The sequence below is a fragment of the Schistocerca serialis genome, unplaced genomic scaffold (genome assembly GCF_023864345.2).
Source record: "Schistocerca serialis cubense isolate TAMUIC-IGC-003099 unplaced genomic scaffold, iqSchSeri2.2 HiC_scaffold_1420, whole genome shotgun sequence".
NCBI classification, from domain to species: domain Eukaryota; kingdom Metazoa; phylum Arthropoda; class Insecta; order Orthoptera; family Acrididae; genus Schistocerca; species Schistocerca serialis.
This window is the reverse complement of record NW_026047648.1, coordinates 2,027,658-2,039,245: the sequence shown is the minus strand read 5'-3', so window position 1 is coordinate 2,039,245 and position 11,588 is coordinate 2,027,658. Positions and strand designations below refer to the sequence as shown.

Below are 11,588 nucleotides of genomic sequence, written 5' to 3'. Positions count from 1 at the left end.
CAGTCAAGCGTGCTCTGATATGAAACTTCCTGGCAGATTAAAACTGTGTGCCTGACTGAGACTCGAACTCTGGACCTGAAACTTCCTTGCAGATAAAATCGGTGTGCCCGACTGGGACTCGAACTCGGGACCTTTGGCTTTCGTGGGCAAGTGCTCTACCAATCGAGGACTTGCCCGCGAATTCAAAGGTCCCGAGTTCGAGTCTCCGTCCGGCACACGATTTTCGTCTGCCAGGAACTTAATATTTTGCTGAAGACAGAATGATGGAGATCTCGAAGGTGAGAGGTCTGCAGATCATTCACAGGTCTTAAGATGTCAGAAATTTAATGATTTTTGTCAAACTTGCCAGCCATTTACTGTGTACGATAACACAAGGTGCCGGAGATATATGAGAGCGACCAGTTCAACCTGGCGACGTTCGGTCTCGGTGGAGTCGATTTTTTTGTGTTGCAATTTCAATGGCTGCTAGTGACCGTCTAGACAGTAGTAATCAAGAAGAACCTGTCTGATCAGTCAGTGTGCCAGCCTAATGGGTACTGGAAATCGTTTCGCAGGAAATTATTATCTGTTCGAAACGTGCGAGAACCTGGAGGCGCCGTCCGTCGCGGTGCCGGCCGCCACGCGGCTGGTGCCGCGCAGAGGCCACGAGGAGGACGAGGAGTGCGGCCGCGCCCTCGCGGAGGTTCGCCACCTCACGGAGGACAGCTCCAGGGAGCTCACCAGGGGCCTCATCCGCGGCGTCGCTGCCGACTGCATTCGCTCTTGCTCCGTACAAGGGTACGTACGCCACTGAAAGAACCAACCCATAGTCGTACGTGTAATCCTCTTCTCCAGTTCTCATATTTGTTCTCTGACCTATCTTTACTACCTCTATTTTCCGAGACTAATATTAGTTAGTGAGTAGACGGGACGAAACTTTGGTCACCTAGGAGACATCAAGGTAAGACCTTGTGACACCGGCTGAGAACTTGATAATGACAGCTGGAGTTCATAAGACTCTTCAGGTTTCTCATACAGAGCTGAACTTCCCTTAAAGTTACCAGTTGAGCAGGTGGGAAGGGGAATGGCAAAGGGAGATGAGAGGAAAAAGAGTAGTGAAGGGAAGGCATTGATGAAATAGAAGGCTGTGTAGAGCTGGAGTGGGAGCAGCAAGGGGGTGCGAGTGTGGAGCAAAAGGAATAGCAAAGGCTCGGCCAGGGGGCTTATGGGAAGGTAAGATAATTGCAGGAGAGTTCCCACCAGCTCAGTTAGGGAAAAGCTGGTGCTGTTAGTAAGGATCCAGATGGCCCAGGCTGTGAAGCAGTCACCGAACTGAGGTCCAATGTATTGGGCAGCGTAATCAGCAACTGGGTGTCCAGCTGCCTCTTGCTCACAGTTTGTCATGCGGACTGACAGCTTGTGTTTTGTCATGTCCCCATCGTATTCCTGCGTGTTCCCGCAAGCATCACTGCACCCTCCCCCACCGCTTCCATGCTATACTTCCTCCTTCTCCACCCTCCTACTTACCACCAGCACTCACGGATTGCTTCTCTCATCAGACACAGTGGTAGTCATATGTGTGTAGATGAGTTTACAGTTCTACCCTGTAAGAATACTTCTGTACTGAGTGGTCCACCGAATCTGACTTAAGTCCACAAAGTCGACATGAGTTTGGATCTGCTGGCAAGTAATAACATGACACAAACTGATTTAAGCCTGTCATCATGACCAAGAGGCCACGCACGATGATATAGTCACAACATTCAAGCAGTCGACAACTTGGCACCCTACATCGTCCCACTTACCATTTAGAGTTGGGGTGATGGTGTATTGCACTGCGTTAGCTTTGCTCATTATGTATCATCTTTTAAGTCTGTGTAGATTGTCACAAAACAAAATATACTTCATCAATGTCAAACAGACTCACTTCCTATGAAACTGTATTTCATGGCAGTTTGTTAACTGGGAATGAGCAAGAAAAGCTTGTTATGCCATAGAGGTGAAGCACCAATTATTCGCCTGTCCAGTTTCTTCCAACACCTGGCGCGTTCTCACTGAAGAGCTGGTTGCCATCCTCTCTGCTCACATTTTTTAGCTGCAGCGACGTCAGACAGTCCACCGTAGGACAAATAACGCTTTTCATACTATAATGGCCTAATTCGATGGCCCCACTGAAACACTCTCCTGACCATTCATTAAATAATTTTTTATACCCCCAACGCTGACAACGTGGGAGGGACTATTTTTCCTTTCAGTTCTACACTGCCTGTGACTGTTTCACCTGTTAGCACCTCAGGGGGTGTCTGTCTCTGCAAACTACACAGTATTTTTTCTCCTGACACGACAAGCCAAACTACTGCCACGATGACTTGGGGTTTTTGTGGGCACTGTCTTCCTCCTGCGCTTCAATGATTTCTTGTAGCTGTCATATTGTGAAAATTATGCAGTTAGAAACAAAATTCTAATCCCTTTTGATTCCAGGTTTGGATCATGATGTAGTTTTCGCTAACCTCTCTTTAATAAAGGTTTACATCCATCTACATACACTATGTGATCAAATGTATCCGGCGGGGTCAGGGATTTTCTCTGCCTCGTGATGACTGGGTGTTGTGTGCTGTCCTTAGGTTAGTTAGGTTTAAGTAGTTCTAAGTTCTAGGGGACTGATGACCATAGATGTTAAGTCCCATAGTGCTCAGAGCCATTTTTTTGAAATGTATCCGGACACCCCCAAAAACAAACGTTTTTCATGTTAGGTGCATTATGCTGCCACCTACTGCCAGGTACTCCATATCAGCAAACTCAGTAGTAATTAGACAGCGTGAGAGAGAAGAATGGAGCGCTCTGTGGAACTCATGAATTTGGAACTTGGTCAGGTCGTTGGGTATCACTTGTGTCATATGTCTGTACGCGAGATTTCCACACTCCTTTACATCTCTAGGACCACTGTTTACAATTTGATAGTGAAGTGGGAATGTGAAGGGACACGTACAGCACGAAAGCGTACAGGCCGACCTCTTCTTCTGACTGACAGAGACTACCGACGGTTGAAGAGGATCGTAGTGTGTAATAGGCAGACATCTATCCAGACCATCACACAGGAATTCCAAACTGCATCAGGATCCACTGCAAGTACTATGACAGTTTGGCAGGAGAATTTCATGGTCGAGAGACTGCTCATAAGCCACACATCACACCAGTAAATGCCAAACGACGCCTCGCTTGGTGTAAGGAGCGTAAACATTGGACAGTTAAACAGTGGAAGCGACAAACCACGGTACACAATGTGGCGATCCGATGGCAGTGTATGGTATGGCGAATGCCCAGTGAACGTCATCTGCCAGCGTGTGTAGTGCGAACAGTAAAATTCGGAGGTGTTGGTGTTATGGTGTTATTTTGCTTGGCACAATCACAACACAGGCGTACACTGATGTTTTAAGCACCTGATGTTTTAAGCACCTTCCTGCTTCCCACTGTTGAAGAGCAATTCGGTGATGGCTACTGCATCTTTCAACACGATCGAGCATCTGTTCATAGTGCACGGCCTGTGGCGGAGTGGTTAAACGACAATAACATCCCTGTAATGGACTGGCCTGCACAGAGTCTTGACCTGAATCCTACATAACACTTTTCGGATGTTTTGGAACGCCGGCTTCGTCCCAGGCCTCACCGACCGACATCGATAACTCTCCGAGAGCAGCACTCCGTGAAGAACGGGCTGCCATTCCCAAAGATACCTTCCAGCACCTGATTGATCGTATACCTGCGAGAGTGGAAGCCGTCATCAAGGCTAAGGTTGCGGCAACACCATATTGAATTCCAGCATTACTGGTGGAGGGCGCCACGAACTTGTAAGTCATTCTCAGCCAGGTGTCCGAATACTTTTGATCATATAGTGTAGGTTTCCTCTGCTTCCTACTCTTAACCATTATTTTAATTTGCAAACTTAATCACTGTGAATAGAACGTGTGTAGTAAGATGACACATCACACGTCTCACATTCACTGACAGCAGCAGTTGGTGTAAGGCGTGAAAGACTCAACAGTCACTCAGAGTGACAGCCGTTTTCAGTCTTGGCGGTTAGAGTCTGTTTAAGAACAGTACTGTTACGCTGACTTTTGTCGTTATGACTGGCACATCGTTCCCTCGAGACACATGCACAGTGAGCGTGGAATCCAGTACCTTGGGTAACTTCATTCATGGTCTGTTCATGTGCTTGTTCAAAAGTGATAGATCACTTTTGCCATTCTGTAAGATCTACACGTCGACCCGTCTTAATTTACTGATCTGTCACAAGCGACCTGCACACCGCGATTACCACATCAGTGTTGTGGCTGAAGTCAGTGGCGGGGGTCACGTGACTGCATGGTACCAGTCCTGCAATATCTGTTGCACTCCAAAGCAACACGTGTGCTCAGTTAAGGTGTGGTGAATAACATTTTGTCTGGTGGGTTTATGTCATATTTTGCAAATTGTACGAGACTTGCAACCTTTTTAGTACACCTATTTTGGCTAATAGTGAGCATCGTGTTAGAAATCACGTTGTGATTGCCCACTTTGTTTTTAGTTTCACTCAGAAAAGTTATCAACAGGTTAATTTCTTTCTACAAAGACCAAAGTTTATTGTCCGCCCAGCAGATCAATGCTCAGTTTGTAGACCTGCTATAGAAGGGGTCTGTGTTCGGTTCCAAGTACTGCGAAGTATTTTACCTCGGAGGCCTGGAATGGGGTGCCCTCAGCCTTGTGATGTCATTTCACGAGCTGCTTGCGTGCGAAAGACCGGCTCCAGGTCCTGGATGTCGACAGTGTGCTGGAGAGGGGTGTGGCGGTCACACACTCCTCCATGCCCCTCCCACGACGCCACTGGCAGAAGATGACGCGGCGACCGCTCTGTCCCCCCTGGGGCGCCAGGACAAGAGCCCAGAGTTTGTTAGCGTAAGTTTATTCTTACTGCTAGCGACATTCGTATATGAGTGAGGCTACGACAACTGTTCACCGAATATTTGTAAATCTCGTGCCTTAGTTCCCCATTCGGACATAATTTTATTTTAAAATCGTAAAGGAAACACCTTCCTGATGTTCGGCAGCTGTTATTCGCTTTATCACAAACTGGCTTTCAGCTCCTTAACTCATCGTCAAGTGTCAACGTGACGCTGACCTACAAACTGAAAGCCGGATTGTGATTAAATAAACACTAAGAATGTTTTTGCAGTACGATTTCCCTGTCGTGTTCTGTCAAACACTGAGTATCGTTAATACATTTTCTTTTCTTTCAAATGGTCTTATATCTCAATGATATTAAATCGTAGAAAACAAAGTTACCTGTCCTTAGGTTATTCAGTGAACAAATCAGTCTGTGCTGTGAAATGTAAAGGTGTAACTAAATTAGGAAATGAGCCACTAGAAGTAGCTGATGAGTTCTGATTCTTGGACATCTACGTGATTACTCTGCTATTCACAATAACGTGCCTGGCAGAGAGTTCAACGAACCACCTTCAAGCTATCTCTCTACCGTCCCATTCTCGAACGGCGTGCTAGGAAAACGAGCACTTAAATTTTTCTGTGCGATACCTGATTTCTCTTATCTTATCGTGAAGATCATTTCTCCCTATGTAGGTGAGTGACAACAGAATGTTTCCACAATCGATGGAGGGAACTGTTGATTAAAATTTCAGGAGAAGATCCCGTCGCAACGAAGGACGCCTTTGTTTTAATGATTGCCACTCCATTTCGCGTATCATGTCTGTTCGCTATAAACCAAAAGCTACTTCCTCCTGCATATAGTTTACTATATTATTCAGTTCCTAATTCGAGTGTGTAAAGATAGTGTCTATCTCATCCACAAGAGCAACGTCTCCAGAGTCATCTGCTGCAGTTGTTAAGTTGTTATTAAGATATATTAGAAAAAGAAACGGCTCTAGCATGTCAAGTTACTTAGTGACGTGTTCCATACATCATAGTCACGATAAATAAATAAATAAACGTTTTGATGATGTGAACCATCTCACAAAATAGGACACAATTTTTAAACTAAAATATTCACATGACTATGGGCTACTCAATTGAAGAATTCCACTATGGGATAAAAGGAGTTGTTAAGGAGACACATCTTGAATCTACATTGAAAAACTCTTCTCTGATATGAAATTTTTTTTCAGATGGTGTATATTTCAGCTTTTCTGTGCCAAGGTTGCATGAAGGGCAAAGCAAATCCTCCTAGTGTTATGAATATCTCTGTTACTTTCAAACTCGGATTCATTTGAATGTAACAAGTTTTAAAGTTCATAAATGAATTATGAGGCTGTGATTAATATTCTCGGGTTATTAAAGGGATAGTTTCTGGACGTATGTGTGAGGACCACTCACGTAATTGTAAGTAATTTCTTTGGGGATATGATACTTTTTGCCTCTCTGAGGAGTTAGCCACGAATATTTTCCATTAAGACATCAGTGAATGAAAGTATGGAAAGTATATCAACTTACTAATTTCTATATCCCCAGAGTTGGAAATTATTCTCATTGCAACAGTAAACAAAGCTAAACATTAAAGTCTATTCAACGGATTTTCCCATTCAACTTTTTATCAGTATGGGCACTCAACAACTTAAAACTTCTACACTGTTAACTATTTCTGTTCTGTATTTTCGGTTAATCAGTGGTAGGATGCTTTCTACAGTACAAAACTAGTTGGTGTGTTTGTGTGTGTTTTCAAATTTTAAAGGCAACCCATTAGAGGCTACAAGTCAGTAACTTTTCCAAAAGCACAATTTACTATTTTTCTGCTAATGATTTTTTTACTAGCCTTCACAATAATACGTGTATCATCAGTGAAAATCACTAACTCTGTCTGCTGATGCAAGTAAAATAACAGATCATCAACATGAAACAAGAACAGTAGTGAGTACATTTATCAGTCAGTTAATTAGAGCAGGAATTGCTGTGTTCATGAACATGGGTATGTACGGAGGAATAAAAACGTTCAATAGATTGCTTAAGAAGACAAAAGTAAATAATAATAGTACACCACAGTCATGTCGCAGTAAACTTTCTATCTGCATTTTGTTTTTATGTAAAACTTCATCTCAGTGTTCTTTACTCGAAAATACTGACATCTCTCAGAGCCCAACAGCTGACTCATTGTGGAGGGATGTTAGCTCAATATTTTCCAGCAAGCTGATGGGAAGTTATAGTACATGAAATTAAAACCTAACATCATCGTCATAGTGTTGATAGCAGTTGATATTGTGTAGGTCGAGTATGCAGGTCTGTCACTAAGAGATGAACGAACAGTACACCACGAGTCTGCTCTATTCACCAGCCAGATATTCTGACTTCAGTATTCTGTTTTCCCTAAATCACTTCAGGCAAATGCCCATATGGTTTCTGCTATGAGGCCCCTGCTGACTAATTGCCCCTTCTTGTCAAAATAGATGTGCAAATATCGAAATGTTTGTCCATAAGAATCGTAAGAATTATGTTTGTTGTCTTCAAGCTGTAAAACAACGGCATGTACAACATCCTTAAAATATTGATCCACACAGGAATAAAACAACCATTCCAGCTGTTACATGAACCAGGTTGAGCATGCTTAAGACTGGGTGAAGTCTGAGTCTAGCATCACGAGAACTCTCTCCATACTCATTCGATGGTCTCAGGAATGCCTCCATGGAAAAGTGTGGTAGGCCTGGGCAGAGATGAATCGGCCAGTTTGCAGACAGCATGCCAAGAGTCACTAGCAATGTGCCCCACAGGATCGTGTTAGGGCCCTTGTTGTTCATGTTTGGTATCAACGACCTGGGAGCATAGTTACAATAACCTCAGGCTCTATGTCAATACTTACTTACCTTATGTGTGCAGATTGGTAACAGTACTAGAGACCCAATCAGCCAGAACATTATGACCACCGACCTACCAGTGATATAGACCCACCCAGGCGATGGAACTGTCACCCTATGAGGAATAAATGCCAGTCGACACATGCACGGTGCATCTCCAGTATCAGTGAGTATTCTGTGCATGTTTATAATGTGGAAGGCACGTGATACACCTGTGACTGAGGACAGAGTGTGATGGCCCAGAGGTTCAGCACGGAAACTGCACGACTTGTCGGGTGTTCTGGGACTGCAGTGGTGAGTGTGTTCAACATGTGGCGACACCGTGGTGAAAGCACGTCCACACGTCGTGGGGTTGGGTGGCCACCCATCATTACAGATGTTGTACGTCGTAGGCTGTGCAGACTGGTAAACCACGACAGGCAGCGGACAGTGGGGGAACTAACATCCAACTTTAGTGCTGGCCAGATTTCAAGTGTGTCTAGACACACAGTGCACCAAACATTCCTAGTGACAGGCCACCACAGCTGAGGGCATATGTGCCTGCAAATGTTAACGACGTCAGCAGCTACGACTGAAGTGGGCACACTACCATCGACTTCGGAAATTGGCGCAGTGGTATATTGTGGCATGATCTGCTGCATCCCGATACCTTCTTCATCATTCCGCTGGAAGGGCCCCAATCCGTCGTCTTCCAGGGGAACAGTTCCTTGACACGTGTACTGTGAGCTGGAGACAGACTGGTGGCGGCTCCATTATGCTCCAGGGAACACTCACATGGACTTCCGTGGGTCCAATGGAGCTCGTGTAAGGCACCATGACGGCCGAGGAGGATAGTACACTGGTTTGCAGACCACATACACCCCTGCATGACGACCATGTTTCTGACAGCTTTTTTTTCAGCTAGATAATACACTATGTCACATGGCCAGGATAGTGACGGAATGGTTCAAGCAACACAGTGACAAGTCCCAATTGGTTTGCTGGCCCTCCAGCTCACCAGATCTGAACCTGATCGAACACATCTGGGATGCGATTCAACGTGGCGTCGCAGCTCATGGGCCTCCTCCCCGGAATTTACGGGAATTGGGGATTTGTGTGTGCAGATGTAGTTTCAACCGTTCAGCGGCCTACAAAGGCCTCACTGCTTCCATACCATGATAAGGCTCCACTATTATCCATGCCAAACGTGAACATACAGGCTATAAGGCAGGTAGTCATAATGTTCCGGCTTATAAATGAATTTCCAGTACTGAGACACATGGGTGGCTTTGTCATTTGCCATCATAATGTATGCCACTGTGATCGTTTTGCCTGTTTTTGGACATATCGTTAAGTCTTGTGTTGTAGCACATTCACGGGAGTTGTTCTTCTTAAATCTCCATTTTCTCAGCTTGGTATTGCAGGGTGTGATGGTAGTTCTTAAGTGGTGAAGCACCTGCCATGTCGGAAACAACAGATTATTCGCAGCAGCCAGTGGTTCTTCAGGCTTTATGAGCATCTGATCAGTACAGTTTTGCAATAAATTTTTCATCCTATTTCAGGAGGCTCGTTTTCAGAATTAGTCCTTCGCATTAAACTCCACTGGGATATCAGTAGCCTGTGCTGTATTTGGTAACCGTATAAATGGTGCCAGTGATAATCGGACTGCAACTTACCTTCTGTTCATGGGTCGAGCTATGTCGAAAGTTAGCTAAATTTGCCGAACTAGCTTTGTTTTTAGGAGACAGACACTACGCGCTCTTTCTCATTGTTTGCCACCTCGGCATATGTGGCAACTGCAGAGTGCTACCAGGCATTTGTCGCATTCTCAGCTGCAGAGAAACATAGGGCGAGAGCCGATGTTCTCAGAATTTGAGGATGAACTCCCCATTTCGTGCCGCTGAATTTTTGGATGATGTTATTATTCGCACACACGTTTCCCTTAACGTCCAAAATGTCACATTGTTGTCAAGTCGGATACCCAAATATTTCAGCGGTTCATCTGGTTTAGTTCTTGACACAGCCTCGCCACTTTAAATTGTGTATGTGCGTCTTTATTTGTAAAGTGAAAGTCACACATCAGAGTTCTACTGGGATTTGATGTGCGGAAGTGTTCTCCATAGTATGTCTTTGAGAATTCACACCACAAACGATTTTCCTTGTGAGCCCATGGCAATATCGTCGATATATATATATGTATGTATGTGTGTGTGCGTGTGTGTGTGTGTGTGTGTGTGTGTGTGTGTGTGTGTGTGTAGACCGGCCGAAGTGGCCGAGCCGTTCTTCGCGCTACAGTTTGGAACCGAATGACTGCTACGGTCGCAGGTTCGAATCCTGCCTCGGGCATGGATGTGTGTGATGTCCTCAGGTTAGTTAGATTTAAGTTGTTGTAAGTTCTAGGGGACTGATGACCTCAGAAGCTAAGTCCCTTAATGCTCTGAGCCATTTGAGCCAATTTTGTGTTTGTGTCATTTTTTCGCCTTCTCCTGTGCCTATTTCTTGTTTGTAGCGTCACATAAAAAGTCTATTTCGAAATAGACGTTCCCCTAATTTTGTCATTCGGAAGTCCTTGTTATAAAACTTAATGAGCAGCCGTTGGTGACTGACAGTATCATAGCCAGCCGAAAGATCTGTAAAAGCGAGTCCCATTATCTGTTTCTGTTGGAGGCCGTCCTCTATATGTTGAATGAGACTGAGTATTTTACCACAACCACCAAGCATAAATCCTACTGGTTCTGGTATGAATTTGGTCTCTAATGCTACAAAAAGTCTTTCAAAAAATATTCTTTCAATGGCCCCATAGAGATGAGACGAATGTGAGAAAGGCGAGAAGTTTGAGTATCTGCAGGGTTTTTAGCAGGGCTACCACTCTGGCTTTCCTCTAGAGTTTCGGAATGTGCGTGCTAGTGATACAGCTATTCATTAACCGTACATTACATTTTAGTGCTGTAGTACCAAAATGCTTTATTCCTGTATTGCAGATATCATCCAGGCCATCAGGCCTGTGTTCCTCCATTTCTTGGTGTGGCAAAGACGTCTGTTTCATTATTCATATCTCGTTCGATTTTCAGTCTTTTTAATTTTATGCTTTCCCGTTTAATTGAGGGCGGTAAGATGATCTGTAGGGAGTTGCTCTGGTTTGATCAGGCGCTGGAGTTGTAGGATGTCAGGATGTGGTTCCGCCTTAGCGTCGCCTCGCATTGAAGACACTCCCGCAGCACTCCCGGAACATCCGTCGAGTCGTGCAGTTTCTGAAATGCTCGTGCCGAGCCTCTGGGCCATCACAATCCGCCCTTGGAGGAACTCAGATGGGCTGCGTGCCTTCCCATTCTACACACAGACAGCTCGCCCACTGATACCACATGGTGTGTGTGTGTGTGTGTGACTAGCACACGTTCCTCGGCAGGTAAAGCTGCTACAGTCTGGACAGTTTCATACCGATAGTAATTTGGTGGTCACAGTGCTTTGGTTGACCAGTGCGCTGACCCTGTCCAAACCCAAATAAAATAAAGATCACAGCGTTACATCTGCACAATAAAGAGGTTCACAGCAAGTTCCAGATGCTACCAAATTAAATAAAAGTCTCCTTTAACTGCTTCCCGCAACACCTACTGTAGGTGTCTTCTTTTATCTATCTCTGTCATTTGCGCTGCGCTTAATGAACCTGACAAAGTTTGGGTCAACAGTAAACCAATTTTCTGGAAACGACTGGGGATTAAATGCAGATATGCTACGCAATGCCACAGCATGAAAATGTAGTGACGATTATGCACAATGAGGCCTTGAGAACCGTTAATG

General features: G+C 44.8%; 1 protein-coding gene across 1 annotated transcript in view; it reads left to right on the top strand.

Annotated features, from left to right (window-relative positions):
* Nucleotides 1-657: 657 nt before the first annotated feature.
* LOC126442997 (uncharacterized) overlaps nt 658-11,588 on the top strand; it is a 67,002-nt gene continuing 56,071 nt past the window's right edge. The window contains exon 1 of the mRNA XM_050090839.1: nt 658-777. The gene's annotated coding sequence lies outside the window, so the exon portion shown is untranslated. The remainder of the gene's footprint in view (nt 778-11,588) is intronic.